Genomic DNA, 23626 nt, shown 5'->3' with positions numbered 1-23626 from the left:
TTATAAACATCCTTAACACTCATAGGCATTTTTCTTACTAAATATGGTTCTAAATATATGAAGCCAACTCAGTATTAGTGATGAGAATACTTGCTTTGTCAGCCAAGGATGGAGTGTTATGTTCTGAACTACTTACTCTTCCTGAAATTCTTACCGTATCTTCAACCCAGTTGGTTTATTCTATTCTGTTTCTGCTAGTGATTGGCTTTTTGGCTCAATATTAAAATATACAGTAGGTTTTTTGGTTTTTATTTTATGCCAGGCAGTCTAGCATAAAACACTGGACACACAGGATCAGTATTAGTCCATCCTTATTTATATCTGGAGACTGTTAGATTAAGAGGGGTTAAGTCACCCATGAGCCTGAGTTCACAATGCTGTTAAATGATGGATTGATATGGGTCTGACTTAAAGCCTTTTCAAATACAATTCTTACTGTTTTATCTGTGGCATCCACAGCTCTTGTCATTTAAATTTACTTAGTGTTGGCTTCATATTCATGTAAATACTCTTTTTGTGGGTGTCATCTCTCCCTACTTGTCTGCCAAATAGAAGTGTTGATTTACTCAGGAACAATATAATATACCTTCAGTAATTAGATGGCTGGCCATGTTCACTCTGGTTCAGAGATGCATCATGGTACCAGTGTTTCCCTGGCATTCCCCACCCACACCCCACCTACATCTGGATGGAGCTAGAAGGCTACCTCATGCCAATGGAATATAAGCAAAAGATATATGTTATCTCCAGGCCAAGAGGCTTAAAAAGAAAATTGCTGTCTTGGGTAATACAGTCATTTTGACAATACTGATTCTTCCAATCCATGAACATGCTCAAGGCGATCTACAGATTCAATGCAGTCACTATCAAATTACCCATGACATTTTTCACAGAACCACAGAACTAGAACAAAAAATATCTTAAAGTCTGTAGTGAGACACAAAAGACTCCAAATAGTCAAAGCAATCTTGAGAAAGAAAAACAGAACTGGAGGAAGAGTCCCTGACATCAGACTATACTACAAAGCTACAGTTATCAAAACAGGATATTACTGGCACAATGACAGAAATACAGATTAATGGAACAGGATTAAAAAATACAGAAATCAACCCATGAATCTATGGTCAATAAATCTGTGAAAAAGGAAGCAAGACTACATATTTGGAAAGTCAGTCTCTTCAACAAATGGTGCTGGGAAAACTGGACAGATACATGTAAAAATTTCAATTAGATAAGTTTTAAACACTATATACCAACATAAGCTCAAAAATGGATTACAGACCTAAATGTGAGACTGGACACTGTAAAACTCCCAGAGGAAAACATAGGCAGAACATTCTCTGACATAAATTGCAGCTATATATATATACTTTTATGATCCATCTCCCAGAATAACAGAAATAAGAACAAAAATAAGCAAATGGGACCTACTTAAACTCAAAAGCTTTTGCACAGCAAAGGAAGCAATAAACAAAATGAAAAGACAACCCACAGATTGGGAGAAAATATTTGCAAATGATGTGAGTGAATAAGGATTAGTCTCCAAAATTTACAAACAACCCATGACACTTAGCATCAAAAGAAAAAACTCAGTCAAACAATAGGCAGGAGACCTAAATAGAAATTTCTCCAAAGAATATATATAGATGGCTAAGAGGAACTTAAGTTCAACACCGCTCATTACTAGAGAAATGCAAATCAAAACCAGAATAAGATATCACCTCACACCAGCCAGAATGGCTATCATCAAAAAATCCACAAACAATAAATTCTGGAGAGGTTGTGGAAAGAATGTGTGGAGGGAATGTAAATAGATTCAGGCACTTATGGAGAATAGAGTGGTTTCTTAAAAAACTAAAAATAGAACTACTATATGACCCTTCAATCCCATTCCTGGGCAAACATCAGGAGAAAATCAAGATCTAAAAGGATATATGTACCCTGTGTTCATTGCAGCACTGTTTACAGAGGAATGGATACAGAAGACATGGTACATGTATACAATGGAATATTACTCAGCTACTCAGCCTAGGATATAATAATGCCATTTGCAGAAACCTGGATGAATTTAGAAACTGTCATACTGAGTGAAATAAGTCAGAGAAGGAGAAATATTGTATGACATGCGTTGTATGTGGAATCTAAAAAGAAATGATACAAATGAACTTAACTTACAAAACAGAAAGAGACGCACAGACTTAGAGAACAAACATGGTTACTGGGGAAGGGATCATTGGGGAACTGGGGATGGACATGTACACATTGCAATATTTAAAATGGATAACCAACAAGGACCTACTATCCAGCAGCCTGGATGGGAGGGGAGTTTGAGGGAGAACGTACACATGTGTATATATGGCTGAGTCCTTCCACTGTTCACAGGAGACTATCACTACATTGTTAATCAGCTATACCCAAATACAAAATAAAAGGTTTCTCTCTCTTTTTTTTAATTTAAAAAGGAAAAAAGAAAGTTGCTTTCTTCATACTTCTTTTCTCAGACAGTTTTCCTGACTTGGTCATGGTGAGAACAGTAAACTTGTAAACAGCATAGAAAACACAGCAGAGTCACTAAAATAAAAATCAGACAGCCCTAGGCCCTTCCCTGGTTGTCCAGTGGTTAAGAATCCACCTTCAACTGCAGGGATGCAGATTCCATCCCTGGTGTGGGAACTAAGATCCCACATGTCATGGGGCAACTAAGCCCATGCTTCACAACTAGAGAAAGCCTGTGCACCATAATGAAGACTCAACACACAGCCATGATAAAATAATAAAAATATTAAAAAGAAATAAAGGAATAAGATAGAATCCACCTTACCTGCCTCCTGAGAAATCTGTATGCAGGTCAAGAAGCAACAGTTAGAACTGGACATGGAAAACAGACTAGTTCCAAATCGGGAAAGGAGTATGTCAAGGCTGCATATTGTCACCCTGCTTATTTAACTTATATGCAGAGTACTTCATGCGAAATGGTTGGCTGGTTGAAGCACAAGCTTGAATCAAGATTGCTGGGAGAAATGTCAATAACCTCAGATATGCAGGTGATACCACCCTTATGGCAGAAAGCAAGGAAGAAATAAAGAGCCTCTTGATGAAAGTGAGAGGAGAGTGAAAAAGTTGGCTTAAAACTCAACACTCAGATCATGGCATCTGGTCCCATCACTTCATGGCAAATAGATGGGTAAACAGTGGAAACAGTGGCTGACTTTATTATTTGGGGCTCCAAAATCCCTGCAGACGGTGACTGCAGCCATGAAACTACACGACGCTTGCTCCTTGGAAGAAACTCTATGACCAACCTAGACAGCATATTAAAAAGAAGAGACATCAGGGAGAACAAGATGCCGGAGGAGTAGGTGGAGGTGGAGTATATCCATCTCCATGGAGACATTGGGACCACACCTTTGGACACAGAAGTGAATGCAGAATACCAGCTGAGAGCTGACAGGAGTACCCGACCAGCAGAAAAGAATATATAGAACTACGCAAAACTCAGTAGGACAAAGGAACTAGGGGGAGAAACAACAGTGTTAATAGAACTGGACCTTCCCTTGGAGGGTGGGGGAACTGAAGCAGGGGTCCGATTCCCACAGCGGGGCAATTGTTTGATTCAAAGGAGAAACATTAAGGCTGAGAGTGAAACAGCTGGTCTGTGGCAGCCTAAATGGATGAGAATCAGACATAAGTACCACCGACAGGAAGGCTGGTTCCCTGGAAGGTACAGTGGCTGGGAGCTGGAGTTTGGGGATTGTGGAGCAATCGCAGGGCAAAGACTGCTGCTCACTGCGGAGAGACAGATCGAGGGGATGTGTGGGAGGAGATTGTGGTGGGAAATGCCCTTGGAGAAAAACCAGGCAGCCATGGAAGCAAGGCGATACTGCTGAGTCACACGTAAGGGGTGGAGCCATCACCATAGCCTCTCTCTCCCCACACGCCAGCATCTTTGGCCCATCAAACGCCCCATTCACTGAACTACAGAGCAAGACCCTACTCAGGGTGATTCTTTAAGTGATTGATGCATCAAACCACAGAGTAAGACCCCACCCAGGGTGCCCCTTCAAGTGCCTGATGCACTGATCTACAGAGTAGGATCCCAGCCAGCGGGACCATGTGCCTGACATGCCAAACAACAGAGAAGGACCCCAGGAAGGGAGCCCTCTAAGTGATGAATGGGCGGAGCTACAGAGAAACACTGGCCGAAGAGGCCTTCTGACCGCCAGGTACAAGAGGCTCGTAAAAAGACTCCAATAGGGCCATAACTCTTGTGGCAGAGGCGGTCCGTGTCCCTGCACACTTGGAGCCGCCAGGGTCCCTGCAAGCCAGGCAGATGCGTCACCTTCATGCTCAACTCTCACTGGGGCAGAGCTGCCACAGGCAAAAAAGTCGTGCATCTATGCATGGAGGATCACTTTGGTCATGTCCAACTCTTTGAAACCCTGTGGACTGTGGCCTGCCAGGCTTCTCTGTCAGGGAGGGGGTCTCTCCAGGCAAGAATATTGGAGCGTATTGGCCAATACTGGTTTCCATACCCTTCTGGAGCACTGTATTTCCTGCTGCCCTAGCTGCCAACCCTCTGAGTACCTGGTGCTGCCAGAACCACTGAGACCCAAGCAGCTGCACCACCTCCACACCTGGCCCTCACAGGGGCAAGCCCAAGTCCTCCAGAGAAGCCTAAGGAGCAAACCCCAGTGGAGGACCCACATGCAGAGGTGGAAATAAAACCACAATTGAAACCCAGGGGCAGTGTGGCTAAGGAAGAAGCCCCAAAACCTTCCTAGCAGCTGTACAATCTGCAGATTAAACCCAGATGATCAGCTAGGTGGACTGTGTCTATGGAATATATAAAAGATCATGGAGAGCTACCACAGAAGAAAACACACTAGTTCTGATAGCTGTGGACATTGGAGGCAAGAACACACAGGAGTAGGACCAGATTAGAGCCTGAGCTGCCCGCACCACAGCCCCAGAGACCAGCCCAGTGTTGGAAGGTGTCCTAGGGAGGTGAGGTGGACTGTGACTCCCAGCAAGGGAAAGGACTCTGACAGCAGTGACTGAAGAAAAACATTTATCATTTTTATGTTTTGACTTGCTCTGTAGATTCTTTTGGACTTTTCGCCTCTCTGTTGTAGTTGTTGATTTTATTGGCACTATGAAATTTAATTAAGCTTTTGAGCTTTTTTTTTTTTTCTCAGTCATATTTTTTATTGCTGTTATAAACCTCTGCCGCTACATTGGGCATTTGCAGTTTTGTGGCATTTTCCTTTCTTTTTTCTCTCTTTTTTAAATTTTTTAAACCTGTTATTATTTTTTTTCTATATTTATTCTTTGTTTGCTTCTCCTACTGTTCTTTTCCCCTTACAGTTAATCTTTAATGTATGTAAATCTTTATCTACCTCTGTTTGACTTTGCATATCTATTCTTTCTTTCTTTCCTTTCCTCTTAACACATTTGTTAGTTTTTTTTTTATTGCTTTATTCCCCACTTGGCATCTTGGTTTAGTTTTTTTTCCCCACTTTCTGCTTTAGTTCCTTTTGTTCTTAACTGGTAAGTATAATTTTTGATTTACTTTGTTTGCTGGGTCAATCTACCATACTTTATTTTTGTTGGGCTATTTTCATTTTGCTTATGGGTGTATATGTATGTGTGTATATTCCATTATTTTAATTATTGTTTACCTGATTTTGTAACTGCCATTTGTCTGGGATTTATCTTTGGTTTCTCATTTTTGGATATTTGTTTTAATCTTACTTAATGCCATAACAAACCACTTCTGGAATCTTCATTCCTGACCATAGATCAAGCCCTGAGCCTCTGGAGTGGGAGCACTGACTCCAAGATCCTAGACTGAAATCCATCCAGTCAATCCTACAGGAAATCAGTACTGAATATTCATTGGAAGGACTGATGCTGAACGTGAAACTCCAATATTTTGGTTACCTGGTGCAAAGAACTGACTCATAGGAAAAAACCCTGATGCTGGGCAAGATTGAAGGCAGGAAGAGAAGGGGAGGAGAAGGGATGAGATGGTTGGATGGCATCACCAACTTGATGGACATGAGTTTGAGCAAGCTCTGGGTGTTGGTGATGGACAGGGAAGCCTGATGTGCTGCAGTCCATGGGGTCGCAAAGAGTCAGAGATGAATGAGCAACTGAACTGATGCTTGAAAAAATGAACAAACAAAAACTAACCAGCCCCCCCCCCCAAAAAAAAAAAAAATTGGAGGAAGATAGGCACTAATACCTGTTTTAGATTTTCAATTAGCAAGAAATAAACTTCTATCACATTTAAAGCTTATAAACCCTAGGATCCTAGGGTTGATTTGTTATAGCAGTTGTCATCACACTGCTTTGACTATTTCCATGCTCTGAACATCTTGTTAGTGGTGGGTTCACATCCCTCAGCACATTCTAGCCCCTTCTTTTTTTCAAGGCTCAACGTGGAGCCCTGTTGCTGAATCTGTTATTTGCTTCAAAGTAATGCATGTGAAGGGTCTTATTTTTACCTATGTGAAATGGGAACAAAGTCTCCTTCATTTCAGCTGAAAAAGAATGGGCTTTTTGTTTCCTGAGCTCAGGAAACTCAAATAGGAGCTCTGTATCAACCTAGAGGGATGGGATGGGGAGGTACATGGGAGGGAGTTTCAAAAGGGAGGGGATACATGTACACCTTTGTCTGATTCATGTTGTGGTTTGACAGAAAACAACAAAATTCTGTAAAGCAATTATCCTTCAATTAGAAAATAAATAATTTTTTTAAAAAAAGGAATGGGCTGTGTGACAAAGCTGCTGGGAGCTCCCCCTGACATGGGACAAAAGGAGGCTTGATCTCTCCAATTCATTCATACTTCATTCACATATGGGAACTGAGCACCTGCTGTATGCCAAATATTGCACTATGCTCTAATCTCAAAAAATGGGTAAGACACGGTTCTTCCTCCAAGGGCCTACCAATGGTGCTTACAGTGAAGTACTGTGAGTCCTCTAGGCAGAATGACTGAGTTTTAGTTTTGACTTTTGACATATTCAGAATGATCTGAGTAAAATTATGTAGCTTCATTGTGCCTTTGCCTTCTTAAAAAAGGGAAAACATAATAATACAAATGTTACAGGGCTATCATGAGAACTCATTAAGATTTTTTGTAGAGCTCTTGGAATAGTTCTTAGGAACTTGCTAGAAATCAACAAATGTTATATCATCATTAAACGTTGAGACCAAGGTACAAGCAGGACAAAATCATATAAGGCAGTGCACCTCAAACACTAGGATAGATATAAGTCACTTGAGACTCTACTAAAATTCAGATTTTTATTCAGAGATATGCATTTCTAACAAGCCCAGGTGAGGCTAATGTCTCTGGTACAACAACCACATTTTTGTATAGCAAAGTCTAGATTAATGTTGTCTACACCAAAGCCTTCAACTGTGTGGATCCCAATAAACTGTGGAAAATTCTGAAAGAGATGGGAATACCAGGCCACCTGACCTGCCTCTTGAGAAACCTGTATGCAGGTCAGGAAGCAACAGTTAGAACTGGACATGGAAAAACAGACAGGTTCCAAACAGGAAAAGGAGTCCGTCAAGGCTGTATATTGTCACCCTGCTCATTTAACTTATATGCAGAGTACATCCTGAGAAACGCTGGGCTGGAAGAAGCACAAGCTGGAATCAAGATTGCTGGGAGAAATATCAATAACCTCAGATATGCAGATGACACCACCCTTATGGCAGAGAGTGAAGAGGAACTAAAAAGCCTCTTGATGAAAAGGTAAGAGGAGAATGAAAAAGGTGGCTTAAAGCTTAACATTCAGAAAACTAAGATCATGGCATCTGGTCCCATCACCTTATGGGAAATAGATGGGGAAACAGTGTCAGACTTTGTTTTTTTTTGGGCTCCAAATTCACCGCAGAGGGTGACTGCAACCATGAAATTAAAAGACGCTTACTCCTTGGAAGGAAAGTTATGACCGACCTAGACAGCATATTAAAAAGCAGAGACATTACTTTGCCACAAAGTCCGTCTGGTCAAGGCTTTGGTTTTTCCAGTGGTCATGTACGGATGTGAGAGTTGGACTGTAAAGAAAGCTGAGCACTGAAAAATTGATGCTTTTGAACTGTAGTGTTGGAGAAGACTCTTGAGAGTCCCTTGGACTGCAAGGAGATCCAACCAGTCCATCCTGAAGGAGATCAGTCCGGGGTGTTCATTGGAAGGACTGATGCTGAAGCTGAAACTCCAGTATTTTGGTCACCTCTTGGGAAGAGTTGACTCATTGAAAAAGACCCTGAAGCTGGGAGGGATTAGGGGGCAGTAGGAGAAGGGGGTGACAGAGGATGAGATGGCTGGATGGCATCACCGACTCGATGGGCATGAATTTGGGTAAACTCTGGGAGTTGTTGATGGACAGGGAGGCCTGGCATGCTGCAATTCATGGGGTTGGGTCGCAAAGAGTCGTACACAACTGAGCAACTGAACTGAACTGAATTGAACTGAATAGAACAACAATTTTATTTCTATGATGAAATGTGCTATATATACTCTTTCTAACATGCAGCTACTAATCGTTTGTGGTAATTGAAAAGTGGCTAGCACAAGGGAAAAACTGAATCTTTAATTTTGTACTTATTGTTAATAAATACAAATTTAATTGGAACCATAAAGCTAAAGATTAATGTATTCAACATGAAAGGCCTAGACTAGCCATTCTTAAGACTGGCCACATGTTTAAGCAAGAATCAGTAGTTAAGAATAATATTGATGATTGGATTATGTAATTATTGGCATAGTGAAATTAGCTTCAGGGTTTGAAATTATCTTGAAGATTACTAAGAGAACTGTTGCTCTTTAGAGGTTTCATTTACCCTAATGTTGGTCAAACAGTGGACCAGATTGGCCACCTGTATTATTTGACAAGCTGTATTAGTTAGGAGGAATGCTTCCAGCAGGAAGGAATTGAAAGTGCAAATTACTGTGGCTTAAGTAAGATGGCCTTTCTCAAATAACAAGTTTTCAGGAGAAGGTAGTACTGATGGATGGTGAACAAAAGCCTCAGAGGCACAGATGCTAGGTTTCTCCTCCAACACTTTTAGCCTATTGGCTTTTGTCTTCAAGCTTGTCCTCTCCTGGCCCACAATCCCTAAATCAGGTTCAGGTATCCATATTCAAGACAAGAGTGAGGGATCCAGTCAACATGCACATATACATCCTATTGCCTAGGGTAGTTGAAAAAATTAATATTTAGCTGGGTGTATTGCTGTTCCACAAACAAAGGAAGCTCTAAATTTTGGTAGCAAGTAAGATGGGATTGATAAAAGTTAGGCAACCAACATTGTCTGTCACATATATCAAATTACTATTCATATGGGAATACAAATAAATATATTTTTTCAAATAAGCCAGACTCAGTAAGAGATATCAATTATCCTTATGCAATATGAATTTAAAATAGAAACCAATGAGGGAAATAGTTATGAAATGAAAGAACTAATAGTAAATGCTGAATCCTTTGAATAATAAATAAATGAAGTTATGGTTACTACTTTGAATATAAATGTTAAAATATTTTGTAAAAGGCCTCAAAATGTCAAATGATTATCAGTGTTAATAGAATGGGGGAAAACAATCACAGATCCAAACAATAAATACCAGTAGATTGGTAAATTCTTAGAGAGAAAAAATGTATTTCATTGTTCTGGTAAGATGAGAAATATAGCTTAAATGTTTAAGCAATTATTTTAAAGGAAGAAAAGTAAATGCAAATAGAATTTTAAAAACAGGCTATATACCTTCTAAATCACTGCAGGAGTTGAGGGACACAGATCAAATTTCAAAGAAATGGATGAGGTTTTTTAAAAAACAAAAAGAGGGAAAATGTCAAGGAAGCATTAAGCCAAAAGCTTGACATAAAATTACATCAAGCCTATCTTTCATAACAATAAATATAATAGGAAAATGGCACATGAAAAGGGACTTCCCTGGTAGCCCAGGTGGTGAAGAATCCACCTGCCTGAATCTGAGTGGCTGAGACCTGGGGAGTGCATGCAAACCAGGGCCCACCTCAGACATTTCCTGGCAGAACAACCTGGAGCCTGAGCAGTGTAGACGGGGAAAGCACACACGCCTGAGCGGGAGCAAACCCAGTGCGGCTGAGTCACTGCGAGCTCACACCAGTGACAATTTTTCTCAGTGTTCCTCCCTCCCCACAGCATGACTGAACAAGCGAGCCTAAAAAAATAAAAAGGGACCACCACCGCCCCCCTTGCGTCAGGGCGGAAATTAGACACCAAAGAGACCAGCAAACAGGAGAAGCTAAAATAAACAGAGGGAATCGCTTGGAAGTGACAGGTGCAATAGATTAAAACCCTGTAGTTATCACCGACTACATAGGAAGGGGTCTATTGACCTTGAGAACTACAAGTCAGACCAAAGAACTATCTGAAAATGAACTGACCCCACACTGTCTGCAACAGCTCCAGGGAAAGTCTTACATATATATATATATATATATATATATATATATATATATATATATTCATATATTTTTACTATTATTTTTTAAACTTAATTTAAATTTTTTTTTAATTTTTAAAAATTTTAAGTCCCCACCACTCCTTTAATTTTCATTTTTATAACCTACATTTTTTTACCTTGCAAAAAAAAAAAAAAGGAAGAAAGACCCTATTTTTAAAGAAAACTTCATATATATATTTTATAATTTTTGTGACTTTTTTTTCCCCCAATATTGTGTATTTGAGAATCTAATCTCTACTCTAGATTTTCAATCTTTGCTTTTTGGTATTTGTTATCAACTTTGTACCTTTAAGAACCCAATCTTTACTACCCATTTTCACTTGGGAGAGAGATCACTGGCCTGATTGCTCTCTCCCCCTTTGACTCCTTTTTCTCCACCAGGTCGCCTCTATTTCCCCCTCCCCCTTCTCTTCTCTACCCAACTCTGTGAATCTCTTTGTGTGTTCTAGGCTGTGGAGAACACTTAGGGAACTGATTACTGGCTGGATCTGTCTCTCTCCTTTTGATTCCCCCTTTTATCCTCCTGGCCACCTCTGTCTCCTTCCTCCCTCTTCTCTTCTCTGTGTAACTCTGTGAACATCTCTGAGGGGTCCAGACTGTGGACAGCACATAAGGAAGTGAATACTGGCTAGCTTGCTCACTCCACTTTTGATTCCCCCTCTTCTCGGGGTCACCTCTATCTCCCTCCTCCCTCTTCTCTTCACCATGTAACTCTGTGTACCTCACTGGATGCCCCTCACTGTGGAGAAACTTTTCATCAGTAACCTAGATGTTTTATCATCAGTGCTGTATAGATGGAGAAGTTTTGAGGCTACTGTAAAAATAAGACTGAAAACCAGAGGCAGGAGGCTTAAGTCCAAATCCTGAGAACACCAGAGAACTCCTGACTTCAGGGAACATTAATTGGTAGGAGCTCATCAAACGCCTCCATACCTACACTGAAACCAAGGGCCACCTTGGTTTGTGGTTGGCCACTGAAACACCACCCAAGGGCCAACAAGCTCCAGAGCAAGACATACCATGCAGATTCTCCAGCAACACAGCAACATAGCCCTGAGCTTCAATATACAGGCTGCCCATAGTCACACCAAACCCACTGACATCTCAAAACTCATTACTGGACACTTCATTGCACTCCAGAGAGAAGAAATCCAGAAGAAGAAGCACCACTTCTGCACACCCACCAGAACACTGACACAAGCTTCCCTAACCAGGAAACCTTGACAAGCCACCCGCCCAACCCCACCCAGAGTGAGGAACCTCCACAATAAAGAGGAACCACAAACTGCCAGAATACGGAAAGGCCACCCCAAACCCAGCAATATAAGCAAGAAGAAAAAGCAGAGAAATACCCAGCAGGTATAGGAACAGGAGAAATGTCCACTAGCAAATACAGGGACAGGATAAATGTCCACCAAAAGAGGAAGAGATAGGGAATCTACCTCATGAAGAATTCCAAATAATGGTAGTGAAAATGATCCAAAATCTTGAAAGCAAATTGGAGTTACAGATAAGTAGCCTGCAGACAAGGATCAAGAAGATGCAAGAAAGGCTTAACAAGGACCCAGAAGAAATAAAAAAGAGTCAATATATAATGAATAATGCAATGAATGAGATAAAAAACACTCTCGAGGGAACTAACAGTAGAATAACGGAAGCAGAAGATAGGATAAGTGAGGTAAAAGATAGAATCGTAGAAATAAATGAAACCAAGAGGAAAAAAAGGAAAAGAATTAAAAGAAATGAGGACAACTTCAGAGACCTCTGGGACAATGTTAAACGCTCCAACATTCGAATCATAGGAGTATCAGAAGAAGAAACAAAAAGAAAGACCATGAGAAAATACTTGAGGAGATAATATTTGAAAACTTCCCTAAAATGGGGAAGGAAATAATCACCCAAATCCAAGAAACCCAGAGAGTCCCAAACAGGATAAACCCAAGGCAAAACACCCCAAGACACATATTAATCAAATTAACAAAGATCAAACACAAAGAACAAATATTAAAAGCAGCAAAGGAAAAACAACAAATAACACACAAGAGGACTTCCATAAGGATAACAGCTGATCTTTCAATAAAAACTCTTCAGGCCAGAAGGGAATGGCAGGACATACTTAAAGTGATGAAAGAAAATAACCTACAGCCCAGATTACTGTACCCAGCAAGGATCTCATTCAAATATGAAGGAGAAATCAAAAACTTTACAGACAAGCAAAAGCTGAGAGAATTCAGCACCACCAAATCAGCTCTTCAACAAATGCTAAAGGATCTTCTCTAGACAGGTAACACAGAAAGAATGTATAAACTCAAACCCACAACAATAAAGTAAATGGCAACGGGACCATTCTTATCAATAATTACCTTAAATGTAAATAGATTGAATGCCCCAACCAAAAGACAAAGACTGGCTGAAGGGATACAAAAACAAGACCCCTATATATGCTGTCTACAAGAGACCCACCTCAAAACAAGGGACACATACAGAACTGAAAGTGAAGGGCTGGAAAAATGCATTCCATGCAAATAGAGACAAAAAGAAAGCAGGAGTAGCAATACTCATATCAGATAAAACAAACTTTAAAACAAAATCACGTGAAAAGAGACAAAGATGGACACTACATAATGATCAAAGGATCAATCCAAGAAGAAAATATAGCAATCATAAATATATATGCACCCAACATAGGAGCACCACAGTATGTAAGACAAATGCTAACAAGTATGAAAGGGGAAATTAACAATAACACAATAATAGTGGGAGACTTTAATACCCCACTCACACCTATGGATAGATCAACTAAACAGAAAATTAACAAAGAAACACGGACTTTAAATGATACAATAGACCAGTTAGACCTAATTTATATCCATAGGAAATTTCACCCCCAAACAATCAATTTCACCTTTTTCTCAAGCACACACAGAACCTTCTCCAGGATAGATCACATCCTGGGCCATAAATCTAGCCTTGGTAATTAAAAAAAAATTGAAATCATTCCAAGCATCTTTTCTGACCACAGTGCAGTAAGATTAGATGTCAGTTACAGGAGAAAAATTATTAAAAATTCCAATAAATGGAGGCTGAACAACATGCTGCTGAATAACCAACAAATCACAGAAGAAATCAACAAAGAAAGCAAAATATGCATAGAAATGAATGAAAAATAAACACAACAACCCAAAACCTATGGGACACTGTGAAAGCAGTGCTAAGGGGAAGGGTCATAGCAATACAGGCTTACCTCAAGAAACAAGAAAAAAATCAAATAAATAACCTAACTCTACACTTAAAGCAACTTGAAAAGGATGAAATGAAGAACCCTGGGTTAGTACAAGAAAAGAAATCTTAAAAATTAGGGCAGAAATAAATGCAAAATAAACAAAAGGGACCATAGCAAAAATCAACAAAACCAAAAGCTGGTTCTTTGAGAAGTTAAATAAAATTGACAAACCACTAGCCAGACTCATCAAGAAACAAAGGGAGAAAAATCAAATCAACAAAATTAGAAATGAAAATGGATCATAAGAGACTATTATCAGCAACTATATACAAATAAAAATGGACAACTTGGAAGAAATGGATAAATTCTTAGAAAAGTACAACTTTCCAAAATTGAACCAGGAGGAAATAGAAAATCTTAACAGATTCATCACAAGCATGGAAATTGAAACTGTAATCAGAAATCTTCCAACAAACAAAAGCCCAGGACCAGACAGCTTCACAGCTGAATTCTACCAAGACTTTAGGGAAGAACTAACACTTATCCAACTCAAACTCTTCCAGAAAACTGCAGAGGAAGACAAACTTCCAGAGGAAGACAAACTCATTCTATGAGGCCACCATCACCCTAATACCCAAACCTGACCAAGATGTCACAAAAAAAGAAAACTACAGGCCAATATCACTGATGAACATAGATGCAAAAATCCTTAACAAAATTCTAGCAAACAGAATCCAACAACATATTAAAAAGATCATACATCATGTCCGAGTGGGCTTTATCCCAGGAATGCAAGGATTCTTCAATATCTGCAAATCAGTCAATGTAATACACCACGTTAACAAATTGAAAAATAAAAACCATATGATTATCTCAACAGATGCAGAGAAAGCCTTTGACAAAATTCAACATCCATTTATGATAAAAAGCCCTCCAGAAAGCAGGAATAGAATGAACATACCTCAACATAATAAAAGCTATATATGACAAACCCTCAGTAAACATTATCCTCAATGGTGAAAAATTGGAAGCATTTCCCCTAAAGTCAGGAACAAGACAAGGGTGCCCACTCTCACCACTACTATTCAACATAGTTTTGGAAGTTTTGGCCACAGCAATCAGAGCAGAAAAAGAAATAAAAGGAATCCAGATTGGAAAAGAAGAAGTGAAACTCTCACTGTTTGCAGATGACATGATCCTCTACATAGAAAACCCTAAAGACTCTACCAGAAAATTAACTAGAGCTAATCAATGAATATAGTAAAGTTGCAGGATATAAAATCAACACATAGAAATCCTTCACATTCCTATACACTAACAATGAGAAAACAGAAAGAGAAATTAAGGAAACAATTCCACTCACTATTGCAATGAAAAGAATAAAATACTTAGGAATATATCTACCTAAAGAAACAAAAGACCTATATATAGAAAACTATAAAACACTGATGAAAGAAATCAAAGAGGACACAAATAGATGGAGAAATATACCATGTTCTTGGATCAGAAGAATAAATATTGTGAAAATGAGTATACTACCCAAAGCAATCTACAGATTCAATACAATCCCTATCAAGCTACCAATGGTATTTTTCAGACAACTAGAACAAATAATTTCACAATTTGTATGGAAATACAAAAAACCTTGAATAGCCAAAGCAATCTTGAGAAAGAAGAATGGAACTGGAGGAATCAACCTGCCTGACTTCAGACTCTACCACAAAGCCACAGTCATCAAGACAGTATGGTACTGGCACAAAGACAGAAATATAGATCAATGGAACAAAATAGAAAGCCCAGAGATAAATCCACACACCTATGGACACCTTATCTTTGACAAAGGAGGTAAGAATATACAATGGAGAAAAGACAATCTCTTTAACAAGTGGTGCTGGGAAAACTGGTCAACCACTTGTAAAAGAATGAAACTAGAACACTTTCTAATATCATACACAAAAATAAACACAAAATGGATTAAAGATTTAAATGTAGGACCAGAAACTATTAAACTCCTAGAGGAGAACATAGGCAAAACACTCTCCGACATAAACCACAGCAGGATCCTCTATGACCCACCTCCCAGAATATTGGAAATAAAAGCAAAACTAAACAAATGGGACCTAATTAAAATTAAAAGCTTTTGCACAACAAAGGAAACTATAAGCAAGGTGAAAAGACAGCCCTCAGATTGGGAGAAAATAATAGCAAATGATGCAATGGACAAATAATTAATCTCAAATATATACAAGCAACTCCTACAGCTCAATTCCAGAAAAATAAGAGACCCAATCAAAAAGTGGGCCAAAGAACTAAACAGACATTTTTCCAAAGAAGACATACAGATGGCTAACAAAAACATGAAAAGATGCTCAACATCACTCATTATCAGAGAAATGCAAATCAAAACCACAATGAGGTACCATTTTACGCCAGTTAGAATGGCTGCTATGCAAAAGTCTACAAGCAATAAATGCTGGAGAGGGTGTGGAGAAAAGGGAACCCTCTTACACTGTTGGTGGGAATGCAAACTAGTACAGCCACTATGGAGAACAGTGTGGAGATTCCTCAAAAAACTGGAAATAGAACTGCCATATGTCCCAGAAATCCCACTGCTGGGCATACACACCGAGGAAACCAGAACTGAAAGAAACACATGTACCCCAATGTTCATTGCAGCACTGTTTTTAATAGCCAAGACATGGAAGCAACCTAGATGCCCATCGGCAGACAAATGGATAAGGAAGCAGTGGTACATATACACCATGGAATATTACTCAGCCATTAAAAAGAATACATTTGAATCAGTTCTAATGAGGTGGATGAAACTGGAGTCTATTATACAGAGTGAAGTAAGCCAGAAAGATAAAGACCAATACAGTATACTAACGCATATATATGGAATTTAGAAAGATGGTAATGATAACCCTGTATATGAGACAACAAAAGAGACACAGATGTATAGAACAGTCTTTTGGATTCTGTGGGAGTGGGCAAGGGCAGGATGATATGGGAGAATGGCCTTGAAACATGTAAATTATCATATGTGAAATGAATCCCCAGTCCAGGTTCGATGCATGATACAGGGTGCTCAGGGCTGGTATACTGGGATGACACAGAGGGATGGGATTGGAGGGAGGTGGGAGGGAGGTTCAGGATGGGGAACACATGTATACCCATGGTGGATTCAAGTCAATGTATGGCAAAACCAATACAATAAAATATTGTGAAGTAAAATTAAATGAATAAATAAAGACTAAAAAAAAAAAACCAAAACAAAAACAAAAATAATAATTTTAAAAGTCTAGAATAATTAAAAAAAAAAAAAAAAAGAATCCACCTGCAATGCAGGAGACCTGCTTTTGATCCCTTGGTTGGGAAGATCCCCTGGAGGACGGCATGGCAACAACACTAGTATTCTTGCTTGGAGAATCCCATAGACAGAGGAGTCTGGTGGGCTACAGTCCATGGGGTTGCTAAGAGTCAGACATGACTGAGCGACTAAGCACAGCACAGCCCATGAAAATACTATTTAGCTGGACTCAAAAAGAAAATTTTATTGTATATTTTATATCACAACTATATTACACAAAGATGTAAAAGACAGCAAAAGAATAAGCAAAGAAATACTAGGCAAATGTACACACAAAATAAAAAATAATAATGAAAGTTATGGTTTTTAATATATAATGTGTAATATTATATACTATACAATATATTATTTGTACATATACATATACACATATATGAATGTATACATGTAAAAAATATACATATAAAAAGTAACAAGTAGTATGAAGCTATTTTATAATGACTCTGAAATGACTATGCAAAATCATAATCTAAAATTTTATGCATTATGTGACATAACACTGAAATACAGGTTACAAAATTACTGAAATTGTAAGAAGAATTTAGCAAAAACATTAGTGAAATTGTTTTATCATTTCTGTTCTCAGCTTTTAAGAAACTAAGTAGATAAAACATCAGCTATATAGGGGAGTCCTGCATATCTTAATTGATGGCTCTAGTAGATATGTATCCTGGAAACAAGATACATCTTGGAATATATGAAGCATGAATTTAAATTAGTCATATTTATGGACATGTAAAACAACAATAGTATTAGAAAAATTTAAAATAGACCATTTCACCAAACCTTATAAGAATAAAGTAAAAATAATAAAAATTAAGGAAGATGTCTTCTAATTATTGAAAATTTAAATTTTTTCTTGAGAAAACTAAAATCAAAATAAAATGGCAATTGTGGCATATATAGAAAAAACATAATTTTTAAAACATATATATATATATATATATATATATATCAAGCTTATGAGAGAATGTAGAATCCCTTCAGAAGAAAAGTGTTGAGTCAAACATACTTTAATTACATGACAAACTATAAAGTGCATTCAGCACTCAACTAAGAAGGCAGAAAATAAAGTTTAGAATACATTTAGACTGTAGGACTAAGCAAAATTATGAGCAAAATAAAAAGTTAATAAATTAGAACATGAAAAATTATAAGCTATATATGCAATGAAGACCCAAGATGATAAAACCTTTCCCTCTTTTCCTTTTATTTAAATTAATTTTTACTGGGGTACAGTTGCTCTACAATATTGTGTTAGCTTCTACTGCACAGCAAAGTGTATCAGTTATATATATACATACATCCCCTTTTTATGGATTTCCTTTCCACTTAGCATTCCCTATGCTATACAGCAGGTTCTCATCAGTTATTTTGGAGACGGCAATGGCACCCCACTCCAGTACTCTTGCCTGGAAAATCCCATGGATGGAGGAGCCTGGTAGGCTGCCATCCATGGGGTCGCTAAGAGTCGGACACGACTGAGCCACTTCACTTTCATTTTTCACTTTCATGCATTGGAGAAGGAAATGGCAACCCACTCCAGTGTTCTTGCCTGGAGAATCCCAGGGACGAGGAAGCCTGGTGGGCTGCCGTCTATGGGGTCTCACAGAGTCGGAAATGACTGAAGCAACTTAGCAGCAGCAGCATTAGTTGTTTTTTTTTATACATAATAGCAGTAGTGTATATACATCAATCTCTATTTCCCTCCTTTTTTCCTCTTATTGGAAGAAAATACATTAAAGTATTCAATTTGGTGAGATGTCACTTCTTGTTTATATAAGTTGAAGAGGTTTTTATGAAATTGTGAACATCCTATGATATTTTACAAACCAATTCTCTGCTAATTCTCACACACTTCCCAAACAAAGCACGGAGTCATGTCAAAGTTAAGATCTTTCTCTCCTGGAAGATGTATCGCTGCAGCTCACATCCGCTCTTGCTCTCGTTGTGCCTGCGGTGCGCATCCAGGACGTCTGCTGGTCTGTCCCAAGCAGACCATGATTGCTGCCTCTGCTCCCACATGGGACACCGATATTAAGAAATATCTCTGTTCTGAGCAACCCCTGCCATTACTTAGTGATGAACATGCTGAAGGGGAATTTTTTTAACCAACCTGGCCTTATGAATCTCCGTTTGTAAACTGATAAAGAACTCTCATCAAGGATTTTGAACAGCATATTTTTTATTTAGCTTCTTAGAATCTCTTGCCATCTTGCAAATGAATTGCAGCAAACAACAAGAATGGTTCATTGGTGATGCTGAGGAAATGGAACTCTCTCAAAGCAATTACTTGAAGGAAATGGAAATCTTTGCATGCTTTTGTGATTCATGTTAAACATATGCCAGGGAAGTTATCTGATGTGTGTCAACTACTAAACAATCATTAGGGATACCCCCTAGCAAGGTAAAGCCACAGAGAGCATCAGGGTATTAGAATTCTGACAGAGTATTCAGTGTGATTTCTGAATGTAGAATGGTCTACAAAGCACTTGCCCTTCAAAAAGCTGTTAATATGTAATCTCCTTATGTTCTGTACCAACAGATTCATACAATACTGACCAGGGGTCTTGGCTTTCTGTAATCATAGATATTGACTATAGGCCAGCCAAGAAATTCCAGCAAGTCTTTACAGGGTCCCCTGCTGCAGCAAGGGAGTGGAGGAAAAACAGCAGGGTTCCTCACTCACTCCCCTGGGGGGTGGGGCAAGCTGTTCCTTATATGAGGTAAGGGTAGGGGTGTGTCCAGGGCTCGGGCCAGAGGGATGGCTCTGGTGGTATTGGGATGAAGGGGATATGTACAGTACCCTGCTTTTGTTCACAACACCCAGGTTTTGCACCAGTCTCTTCATAAGTGACAGTGGATGTTTTAGTCTTTGCTATTTTTTTGTCCAGAATTTGCCCCAGCTGCACACACATGCAGCTGTTTTTAGTTCCATATACTTTCTTTCTCTTTTGTTGCTTAAGGAGAGGTTTGTCCAGGTGCAAGCATTGCAGCAAAGACTTCCAAATCCCAGCCTGTCTCACATGTTGAAACAAAGAAATCCAGTCTTCAATTCTAAGCCTTCAGTCCCTACCAGGTAGGTGTTCTTTACTTAGAACACACAGTAACCTTGTGCCCAAATGATAGCCCTATCACAGGCTTGGTTGATCATTTTATGTATCCTTGGAAAAGCCACATTTTCCATCTGTGTGATATTCTCTCTCTTAGTAATCAAGGTTGATAATTTTTGTCAGCACATGTACATTAATTCCCTTCTTGTGATGTGATGTGCAGGCAAGTTCAGCTCTTTGAGACTAGTATACTGCAAAGCTTCTACAGACAAGCACTTCTATTAATTATTAAACATATTTACAGTATTCTAATATGAAATAATTAAAATGATTTTATTCACATTCTTGAGCTTAATTTTTGTAAGGGATGTGGGGTTTATCACAATGGAGGAGAAAAAACAGTAACTAAAGTTAGAAATCTGACTTTAGTCTCGATTTCACCAATTAGCTCTGTGGACTTCTACAAATTATTAATTTATCTGGGCTTCATTTTCTTTATATATATTATCAGGGTAATACACCTAACTTTTCTATATTACTTTTGTATGTTAGGTTCTTTAAACTCTAATAAGATGTTTGAAATTTTAGATTTTATTTTTATTCTTGTTGCTTTAAAAAAAATTTATTGAACTCATTGTTTAGTTGCTAAATTGTGTTGAACTCTGCAACCCCTTGGACTGTAGCATGTCAGGCCTCTATTGAAGTATAGTTGACTTAGTAATACAATGGTGTACTAATTTCTTCTGTACAGAAAGTGACTGTTATACTTGCATATATACAGATATATAATTTTCCATATTCTTTTTCATTATGTTTCATCACAGAATACTGAATATAGTTCCCTGTGTTTTTATTGGTAATAGTCATAGGAATGGTTGATAGTAGAACATGGCATTAAATATTTTGTTTTGTTCAAATACAATTATGTCATTAAAAAACAACCTGTTATGAACAATATGTAACACTGAGGTTAATTTTATTTTAGTGCTATTGTCTTAAAATCTTTGAAGTTCTTAGCTATAGATTAAGAGTCTGACCAGCCCGCAGGAAAGCTTTCCAGACTTGAGAAATGGTGAGTAGTAAAGCTGTGATCAGGAGCCATCTTTCTCCCTTAGTTTCTGGCTGTTTTCTCACCTGGGCTGGAAAGCTGACCTTTGTGTAGAGCAGGTAGAGGGAGTTAAATAAGGGTAAAGTGAGTGTCCTTGGTAATAGTCTGAATTGAATATTCCTTGAAATTTACAAGAGCAGGTGGAGCCCGGTAGCAAGTGAGATTCTCTGGAAGGTGAACTGTGAGTCATTTTCAGGTTAAATGAAAGTGTTTATCAAGTAGTGTCAGCTACAAATCGGCACTTGCCATAGGCACTTGCCATCTGCCTCTACAAGGATTAAGTCAGGTGCTACTGTAGCTGCTGACCTTAAATGTCTCCTGAAAGGAGTTCAGGGTGAACAGAAGTAAGGCATTCTAGGTGCTCTAGGAAAAACTGGTAGAGCAGTTCTTCAGATAGTTAGATATTTTCAGGAGCTGCTTTTATGAGCCTAATTCTTATATCTCCCCTTATCAAGAAAAGTACTAAAATCCTTCATGGTGGTGTCTGCTCCTCATGACTAACAGTAAGCCTTAGCACAAGACTAGCAGAAACCATCTTCAAAAAATATGTGCTCAGCTGCAAATACTCCCCCCCTTACCAAAATCATATATATGGACTGACCTACCCCCAACTTCTTTGGAACAGTTCCTCAGAGCTATCGGAAAGGCTCTCATGGGCTGTTGTCCTCATTTTGCCTCAGATAAAGCTTAACTTGCAGATCTCATGTTGTGCGTTTTTTAAAGTCAGCAGTAGAGTCCTTAGAAGGGCTTCCCTGGTGGCTCAGATGGTGAAGCGTCTGCCTAAAATGCGGGAGACCCGGGTTCAATCCCTGGGTCGGGAAGATCTCCTGGAGAAGGAAATGGCAACCCACTCCAGTACTGTTGCCTGGAAAATCCCATGGATGGTGGAACCTGGTAGGCTACAGTCCATGGGATCGCAAAGAGTCGGACACGACTGAGTGACTTCACTTTAACTTTCACTTTCTAGTATTCTTGCCTGGGGAACTCCATGGACAGAGGAGCTTGGCCAGCTACAGCCTATGGGGTCCCAAAACGTCAGACACAACTGAGCAACAAACTTTCACTTTCAGTGTCCTTAGGCCCAATCCCTCTGGAGAGAAGGGAAGGCAGCAGGAGGGGAAGAAGACGGAGTTCAGCCTCAGTCATAGTCTGAGAACCCAGAGACCTATTAGATCTTCTAAAGTTGCTAAGAATCGGGCAGAGGTGGCCTAAGGTTTTTACGCAAAGATTGGTTCAGCATTGTTTGTGGCCATTTCTGAGAACAGCCTGCATCAGCTGAGTAATCCTGAAAGGGCATGGGCAGAGTGCCTGAGGAACTATGGGCAGAGGTTCCTAACATTGTACAGGAGATGGTGACCAAAGCCATCTCCAAGAAAAAGAAATGCAAAAAGATAAAATGGTTGTTTGAGGAAGCCTTACAAATAGCTTAGAAAAGAAGAGAGGTGAAAGACAAAGGAGAAAGGGGAAGAGTGCTGTGAAAGTGCTGCACTCAATATGTCAGCAAATTTGGAAAGCAGCAATGGCCACAGGACTGGAAAAGGTCAGTTTTCATTCCAATCCCAAAGAAAGGCAATGCCAAAGAAGTTCAAATTACCATACAATTACACTCATTTCAATGCTGGCAATATTATGCTCAAAATCCTTCCAGCTAGGCTTCAGCAGTACGTGAACGGAGAACTTCCAGATGCACAAGATGGATTTAGAAAAAGCAAAGGAGCCAGAGATCAAATTGGCAACATCCATTGGATCATAGAAAAAGCAAGGGAATTCCAAAAAAAAGAAGGAAAAAAAAATCCACTCCTTCACTGACTATGAAAAAGCCTTTGACAGTGTGGATACCGACAAACTCTGGAAAATTCTTAAATAGATGGACTACCAGACCACTTTACCTGTTTCCAAAGAAAGCTCTGTGGAGGACAAGAAGCAACAGTTAGAATCAGACATAGAACAACAGATTGGTTTAAAATTGGCAAAAGAGTACGTCAAGGCTGTACATCGTCACCCTGTTTATTTAACTTCTGTGCAAAGTACATCACGCAAAATGCTTGGCTGGGTGAATCACAAGCTAGAATCAAGATTTCCAGGAGAAATATCAACAACCTCAGCTATGCAAATGACACCACTTTAATGGCAGAAAGCAAAGAGGAACTAAAGAGTCTTCTGAAGGTTAAAGAGAAGAGTGAAAAAGTGGGCTTGAAACTCAACATTCAAAAGACTAAGATTATTGTATCCAGTTCTATTACTTCATGGCAAATAGATGGAGAAAAAGTGGACAGGGTGGCTGATTTTCTTCCGCTCCAAAATCACTGTGGACAGTAACTGCAGCCACGAAATTAAGACACA

The sequence above is a fragment of the Cervus elaphus genome, chromosome 7 (assembly GCF_910594005.1).
Source record: "Cervus elaphus chromosome 7, mCerEla1.1, whole genome shotgun sequence".
NCBI classification, from domain to species: domain Eukaryota; kingdom Metazoa; phylum Chordata; class Mammalia; order Artiodactyla; family Cervidae; genus Cervus; species Cervus elaphus.
This window is presented reverse-complemented; position numbering follows the sequence as displayed.